The sequence below is a fragment of the Rhinoraja longicauda genome, chromosome 22, assembly GCF_053455715.1.
Source record: "Rhinoraja longicauda isolate Sanriku21f chromosome 22, sRhiLon1.1, whole genome shotgun sequence".
NCBI lineage: Eukaryota > Metazoa > Chordata > Chondrichthyes > Rajiformes > Arhynchobatidae > Rhinoraja > Rhinoraja longicauda.
The window spans coordinates 14517336-14524835 of record NC_135974.1 but is presented as its reverse complement, the minus strand read 5'-3'; the positions used below and the strand labels follow the sequence as shown (position 1 = coordinate 14524835).

At 48.2% G+C, this 7500-nt stretch overlaps 1 protein-coding gene across 1 annotated transcript in view; it reads left to right on the top strand.

The window, feature by feature from the left end:
* arhgap46b (Rho GTPase activating protein 46b) overlaps positions 1 to 7500 on the top strand; it is a 150598-nt gene that overhangs the window by 91514 nt on the left and 51584 nt on the right. The window lies entirely within an intron of this gene.

Below are 7500 nucleotides of genomic sequence, written 5' to 3'. Positions count from 1 at the left end.
AATTCTAAATGGAGTGCAATCCAAGTTCACACAAACCGGCCTCCTCATTCACCAAGGCACTGAAGGCCAGTTGCTGCAGATTGAAACTAGCACAGATGATTGGAATGGACGTGGTGGGCTGAAGGGCCTGTCCCTGTGCTGAATAACTCTGTCACCCAGTAATTGACCCCTCTCTGCTCCTGCGAAACAATAGTTCCCCTGTCAATAAAGTTATAACGGTCAGAGTCATGCAGCAGGGAAACAGGCCCTTCGGCCCAACTAATCCATGGCGACCAAGATGCCCCATCTTTGCTAGGCCCATGTTTGGTCCATATCCCTCTAAACCTTTCCTGGAACGATGGAATATTTGCAACAGGTTCTGTGCTGCTCTCTGTTTTATTATCCATAATTGCTTATTTACTTGAAGCACAGAATTCAGTGAGACTTTATTGTCACGTGTACGTAGTTACAGTGAGATTCTTTGATTTTCCACACAAACCGGTAAAACCACACAGCTGTCCTCGCTCGCCTTGGCAGTACGCATGTTTCTGCTGCTGAACAAGTTTCAAAAATTCTTAGCATGAATTAATTTTAAAAACCTGATTAAAATGAGAGATCGTCCGACTCGTTCACCTCCGTAAAGAAGCCTTCCATTGTATCGCACTTCACGTTCCCCGACCGATGGACATATTGTGCACCCTTGCAAACCTACTCCAAGAAGGTTCGAGTATTTATCGCCTTCTGGAATAGAACATGTATTTTCTATTTCTGGCCGTTCACAGAGGGGGATGTCCATACTGTTGCCGTGAGCAGCAGCAAGGTGGTGATCTCGCCCATCTCCAGAACACAGGGCCATGAGTGTCCTCTCATTCCCGTACTCACTTTTACCTTTAACCGTTGCCCCCCCCCCCCCCCCCACCAACTCCCTGCCCCCTACACGCGCGGGGCAACGTACGCAGTTGGTTAATCTACAAGCGCACGTATCACTGGGATGTGAACGGAGACTGAAGCACCCCAACAGGGAACTCGTGTGATCACCCACCGGCTTACTGGAGCAGTAGACGTGACTCCAGAAGCTCCATGCTGTGCGCCAACCCCTCCGCTGGGTTTGAAAGTAACCAGAGAGGACCAAGGTCACATTGATCCCACCAGTGAAACTTGACAGAAAAAAAATTGTGCTGGTGTTCAACTGGAGAGAAACTTGCCGATCAGCAATCAACATACAATCCTGTCTGAATTTAGTTCATTCCTGTCAGATTTCACGTGCAAACTGGCCAAGTAATGCCCAGCTGTTGGCACTCATCGCCGACTGTCCTGTCTGAACATTATATATAACATTGGCAGCGGGCTTACCATAAATATCGCGTGCATCCAGGGCAAAAAATAACTCCGTCTCATTTTGTGTCCCCCATGTATCTCAAGATGGTTCACCACAACTGCTCGAGGTGCTGAGGAAGCAGTCTTCTATCACGTTGGGCGTGTGTGTGTGTGTCTGTCTGTCTTGTGCCTTACTGTAGTTTATTGTCTCGAGTACCAAGGACCAATGTAAAGACTTTTGTTGCATGGTTTCCATTCACCCAAAAGACGATGCATGATTACAATCAAGCTGTCCACAGTGTACAGATACGGGGTAAAGGGAATAACATTTAGTTTAAGAGTCCGATTAAAGATAGTCTGAGGATCTCCATTGAGGCAGATAGTAGCCCCGGACGCTCTCTGGTTGGATAGGATGGTTCAGTTGCCCGATAACAGCTGGGAAGAAATTGTCCCTGAATCTGGAGGTGTGCATTTACACACTTCTGTACCTCTTGCCTGACGGGTGAGGGACCGGGGGTGAGACTGGTCCTTGATTATGCTGCTGGCCTTGCCGAGGCAGTATGAAGTGTAGGTGGAGTCATTGGAAGGGAGGTTGGTTTGTGTGATGGTCTGGCCTGCGTTCACAACTCTTGCAGTTTTCTGTGGTCTTGGATGGAGCTGTTCCCTAACCATGCTGTGATATATGCCGATAAAATGCTTTCTGTGTGTTGGATCCAGTGGATATTTGGGATTGGGATCTGGAAATGGTGGAGTTGGCATTGAGTTGCTTATTTACTGATGTATTTCAGTTTTGTCTCAGCAATACCTGACCACAGGAGCTGTCTGTACAGAGTTTGTACGCACTCCCTGTGACTGAGTGGGTTTGCTCTGGGTGCTCCGGTCTCCTCCCATACTCCAAAGGCGTGCAGGTTTGTGAGTTAATTGTCTTTTGTAAATTGTCCCGAGTGTGTAGCGTAGTGTTAATGTATGGGGTGATCGCTGGTCGGCACGGACTTGGTGGGCTGAAGGGCCTGTTTCCGTGCTGTATCTCTAAACAAGCTACGCAGGGCTGCCTTTTCTTCCAATGATCTGATTGGGCAAACCTGGCAGCTGAGTCCAACATAATGTTCAGTAATCCTTTTGAAACGATTTGCCTGGAGGGTGATGTCGCCCTTCTGATCCACTCCCCCAGGCTTCAGGGCAGGCTTTAGGTACTGGGATATCATTACACGTGTGACCCTCCTTCATTGATCCTTGATCCTTGGCCCTTCTGACCACCCTGTGTTTATGTATGGATAAATAAACTCTGAAAGCACTTGCATGCCAGTTCATTCAGTGGGATAAGCTTAGTGGAGCACTGTAATCAGTGAGCTCTGCAGCTTTTCAGCAGGTTGCGATGCACGAGGGAGGGGAACCCATTGTCTCTACAAAGTGTAGACTTTAGATTGTAGAGATACAATGCTGGTGCTGATGAAGATGCAAAATTAATATCCTCTGCTTGAATGATATCCATATCCCTCTGTTTAAACTTTACTTTAGAGAGAGAGAGAGAGAGCACAGACACAGGCCCTTCAGCCCACCGAGTCTGGACTGACCAGCGCTCAACATGTGCACTATCCTACACACTAGGGACCATTTACAGAAGTCAATTAGCCGACAAACCGGTACGTCTTTGGAATGTGTGAGGAAACTGGAGCTTCCAGAGAAAACCCACGGGGAGAACGTACAAAGTCTGTAAAGAGAACACCCGTAGTCAGGATCGAACCCTGGTCTCTCGGGCAGCAACTCTGCCTCAGCGTCACTGTGCAGCCCTTTGTGCTGTTCTTTGGTTGAGGGACACGGCACTCTGAGCGCATCTGGCTCGGTTGAAGTTGGGCAAGTTTTTTGTTTTGCACAAAGAGTAGTGGGTGCCAGACGTCAGGATTGGGAAAAGCACAATGTTTACTCTGAGTATAAAAGTACAAACAAGGAACTTCAGGTGCTGATTTACCCCCAAAAAAGTAGCACAAAGTGCTGAGTGACTCAGTGGGTCAGGCAGCATCTCTAGAGAACATGGATGGGCGACGATCCAGGTCAGGACCCTTCTTCAGACTGGGGTGGGGGGGGAGGTAAGGATAGGAGGTTAGGAGAAAGAGGCAGGACAAAGTGTGGTAGGTAACAAGTGAACACAGGCCAGGGGGTTTATTTGATTGGCAGATAATTGGGGCAAAGGCCAGAGTTTAAAACAGAAGTCGTGAGGCAAATCATGAAGTCAGGAAAGAGTGTGCGTGGAGGGGGAGGGGAGTGATGGGTGTGATCCAGGTGGGACGCGGGAAGGGGGTGGGGTTTTTTAGAGGTTACCTAAAATTCCAGCTCTTCACCCTGCCCCTCAGTCCACCCACCCCTTACTTTCAGTCTGAAGGAGTGACCCAACCCGAAACGTCACCCATCCTTTCTCTCCAGAGATGCTGCCTGACCCACTGAGTTACTCCAGCAAACCCCTTGGTATAAACCGGCATCTGCAGTTCCTTATTTCCACTCGTTCATGTTCATTACCATTGGGTTGGAAGCTACCAAAGTGGAAAATGAGGTGCTGCTGTGAGTTTGGATAATAATCAAGGGTGGTAGAGTTGCTGTCTCACGGCACCAGAGACCCTGATTCGATCCTGACTACAGGTGCTGTTTGTACGGAATTTGTACGTTCTCCCCATGACAGCGTGGGTTTTCTCCGGGAGCTCTGGTTTCCTCCCAAGACGTACAGGTTTGTAGGTTAATTGACTTCGGTAAAAGGTTGTAAATTGTCCCCAGTGTGTGGGATAGTGTTAGTGTTTGGGCTGATCGGCATAGACTCAGTGGGCTGAAAGGCCTGTTTCCATGCTGTATCTAAAAACTCTAAATTAAAAAATTTGCTTGAGCAATATTGCAGAGGGGACATGGCATCCATGGAAAAAGGATTCATTCCTGGCCAGAGCAGGGAGCAAGTCCGAAGAAAGGTAGGGAAGCGGGAAGACCAACGTTGCCAGAGCCTACCATCCGATGTAATGAATGAGCACGGATGTGATAAGCTCTTGCACCTTGTTCAAGTGCCTTCAAAGCCAGCCGCACGTTCTTTGATGTGGAGACCTGCCATGTGATCAAGACCCTTTTATTCTCTGTCGTAGAATGTGTGGTGAGCTCCATTCGTTTGGAACCTCAGTCATTGCTTGGCAGAGGGTGGTAATTCAATGATGCACAGCTGGGTTACCCTGCCCTTCAGACAGACAGTGGAAACAAAGAGCTGCTGATTCTGGTTTACAGCAAAATAAAGACACAAGGTCCACGGGGCGGCACAGTGACGCAGCGGTAGAGTTGCTGCCTTATAGCGCCAGTGACCCGCGTTCCATCCTGACTACGGGTGCTGTCTGTACGGAGTTTGTACGTTCTCCCTGTGACCGCGTGGGTTTTCTCCGTGTGCTCTGGTTTCCTCCCGCACTGCAAAGACGTGCAGGTTTGTAGGTTAATTGGCTTCTATAAATTGTCTCCGTGTGTAGGGTGGAACTAGTGTACGGGGCGATCTCTGTTCGGCGTGGACTCGGTGGGCCAAAGGTCCTGTTTTCGCGCTGTATCTCTAAAGTCTGAAGAATGGTCCCGACCCGAAACGTCACCTATCCAAGTTGTCCAGAGATGCTGCCTGACCTGCTGAGTTACTCCAGCACCTTGTGTCCTTTTTTTTTCCTTAATAAGATATACTTTGGAGAGAAACTATTTGTAAAACGATGATTATGGAAATGCCTTGAGATATGGAGGCATTTGCCTGTTGTCCGAGCATCACCCTACAGGAGCCTAAAGTACAGGCACTCCCCGACCTGTGTCAGGGTTACGTTCCGTGAACCCTCACCTCAGTTAGATTTGACGTAAGTCGAAATTACCATCCCCATCCACTGCCCGAAATAACTCACTGCAAGTATGAACCGTCTCGGTGGTGTCCTGCTCCATCTACCTCCATAATACAGCTCGTTGTCTGAGGGATAGAAGGGGTTTGTTTATTGCATGAAAACATGGCCCACAAAATCTCTATTAATATGGGTGTCTCTTTCCTCTAAATGAAAACCCCTTACGTCGCCGATGTTAAGTTTGTCTCGCTACAAGCTAATAATTGCTGTTCTTGACCTCCATCCCTGACCGGCTCTAGATGAGTTATTAATTGGACGTGCATTTAGTAGCCCCGGTCAGGTTCATCTCTATCTCTCTGACAGCTTTACGTGTGGGAATTACTCGCTGCCCACCCTATGCAGCGTTGGTAGCTGCTTATTCATCGATTAGTGTAGGCCTTTAAATTTATGTGGCCATCCCTGCCCATTAACCCATCAGTTCAACATCCCCAACGGGCTACTGACACCAGTTGTGACTGATCTGAATAGCAGGAGGAATCCTGGTGGGAGTAACTATACAAACATCTTATTGAAGTAGGTAAAAGTGCTTTAAAAGGATAGTTAAAAATTTATTACCTGCAGTTGTCGGGGTGAGATAAATCCGAGTCCTGGTGATTTGAAAATTCTTCATAGAGTCACGGAGTCAAAAAATCATACAACAGGGAAACGGGGCCCTTCAGCCCAACTTGTCCATACCGACCAAGATGCCCATCTGTACTAGTCCTCTGTGCTAGCCCCACATTTTGCCCATATTCTTCTACACCGTTCATATCTATGAACCTGTCCAAATGTCTTTTAAATGCCGGGGAGAACGAAGAACAGGAAGGACATCCTGGAGAATATTTTTTGCCTCCATCCTAAAATGCGACAGAGCTCCGTAAAAACCACACATGCCCAGGCACCTTAATTTCATTTAAAGTCAAACTGAGTTGATTTTAGTTTTGCGTAGAGATACAGCACGGAAACAGGCCCTTTGGCCCACCCAGTATGCACCGACCAGCGATCCCCACACATTAACATTACCCTGCACACACTTCGGACAATTTACATTTACACCAAGCCAATTAGCCTACAAACCTTTACATGTTTGGACTGCGGGAGGAAACCAAAGATCTCGGAGAAAACCCACACGGTCACGGGCAGAATGTACAAACTCTGTACGGACAGCACCTGCAATCGGGATCGATCCCGGATCTCTGGTGATAAGACTGCAACTCTACTGCTGCGCCACCGTGCCGCCCTTGATCGTGAGATTTAGGCATCTTTTCACAACTCTAGTGTATGTTAAATGTTCTTATAGTAACTGCCTCAACTACCTCCTCTGGCAGCTCGATCCATACACCTACCGCCCTCTGTGCGGGAAAAGTTTCCCCTCGAGTTCCTATTAAGTCTTTCCCCTCTTGCCTTAAACCTACGTCCTCCGGTTCTCGATTCCCCTGCCCTGCTTTCACCCTATCAATTCCCCCTAGTGATGTTGTATCCCTCAGGCAACCAACAACTAAGTCTGAAGAAGGGTCACAACGCCAAACATCACCTATCCATTTTCTCCCGAGATGCTGCCTGACCCGCTGAGTTACTCCAGTATTTTGTGTCTCTCCCTCAGACAACTATCTGTTTTGGCCCTTGGTCTGTTTTACTGTTAATGGGAACTGGCTGAGCACAGCTCGACTGCAGTGTAAGCCTCACTGCAATGTGGTGTACACTGGCACGTGTAGTAGGTTACCGGCTGCAATCGCTTTAGGATATCTTGGAAGTCATGAACAGTGCAGAATAAATGTGAGTTTTGAATTTTTATTTGCATTTTAGTTCATTGAATCAACTCTCACCTGGGTTCTGCCTGTGGATTAAAGTGCCTATCATGTGCACTCCAGTGGCACAAGCCAAGAGCCTTTTCGAAAGCGATGGATTTCAGTGTATAGTCGACAATGAACTGCAGATGCTGCAAATTGTAACAAAACACAAAGTGTGCTGGAGTGACTCAGCGGGTCCTACAGCACCTGGACAGGCACGGTGGCGCAGCGGTAGGGTCGCTGCCTCACAGCACCAGGGACCCGGGTTCGATCCTGACCATGGGCGCTGTGTGTATGGAGTTGGTACGTTCTCCCTGTGACCACGTGGGTTTTCTCCGGGCGCTCCAGTCTCCACCCACACTCCAAAGATGTGCAGGATTGTAGGTTAATTAGCTTCATTAAAAATTGTAAATCACCGCTGGTGTGCAGGACAGTGCTGGTGTAGCAGGATGGCTGGTTGCTGTGGAATCGGTGGGCCAAAGGGCCTGTTTCTCTACTCTATCTCTGTGAAGTCTAAAGTCCTGTAAAGTTCAATTTTAAAATAG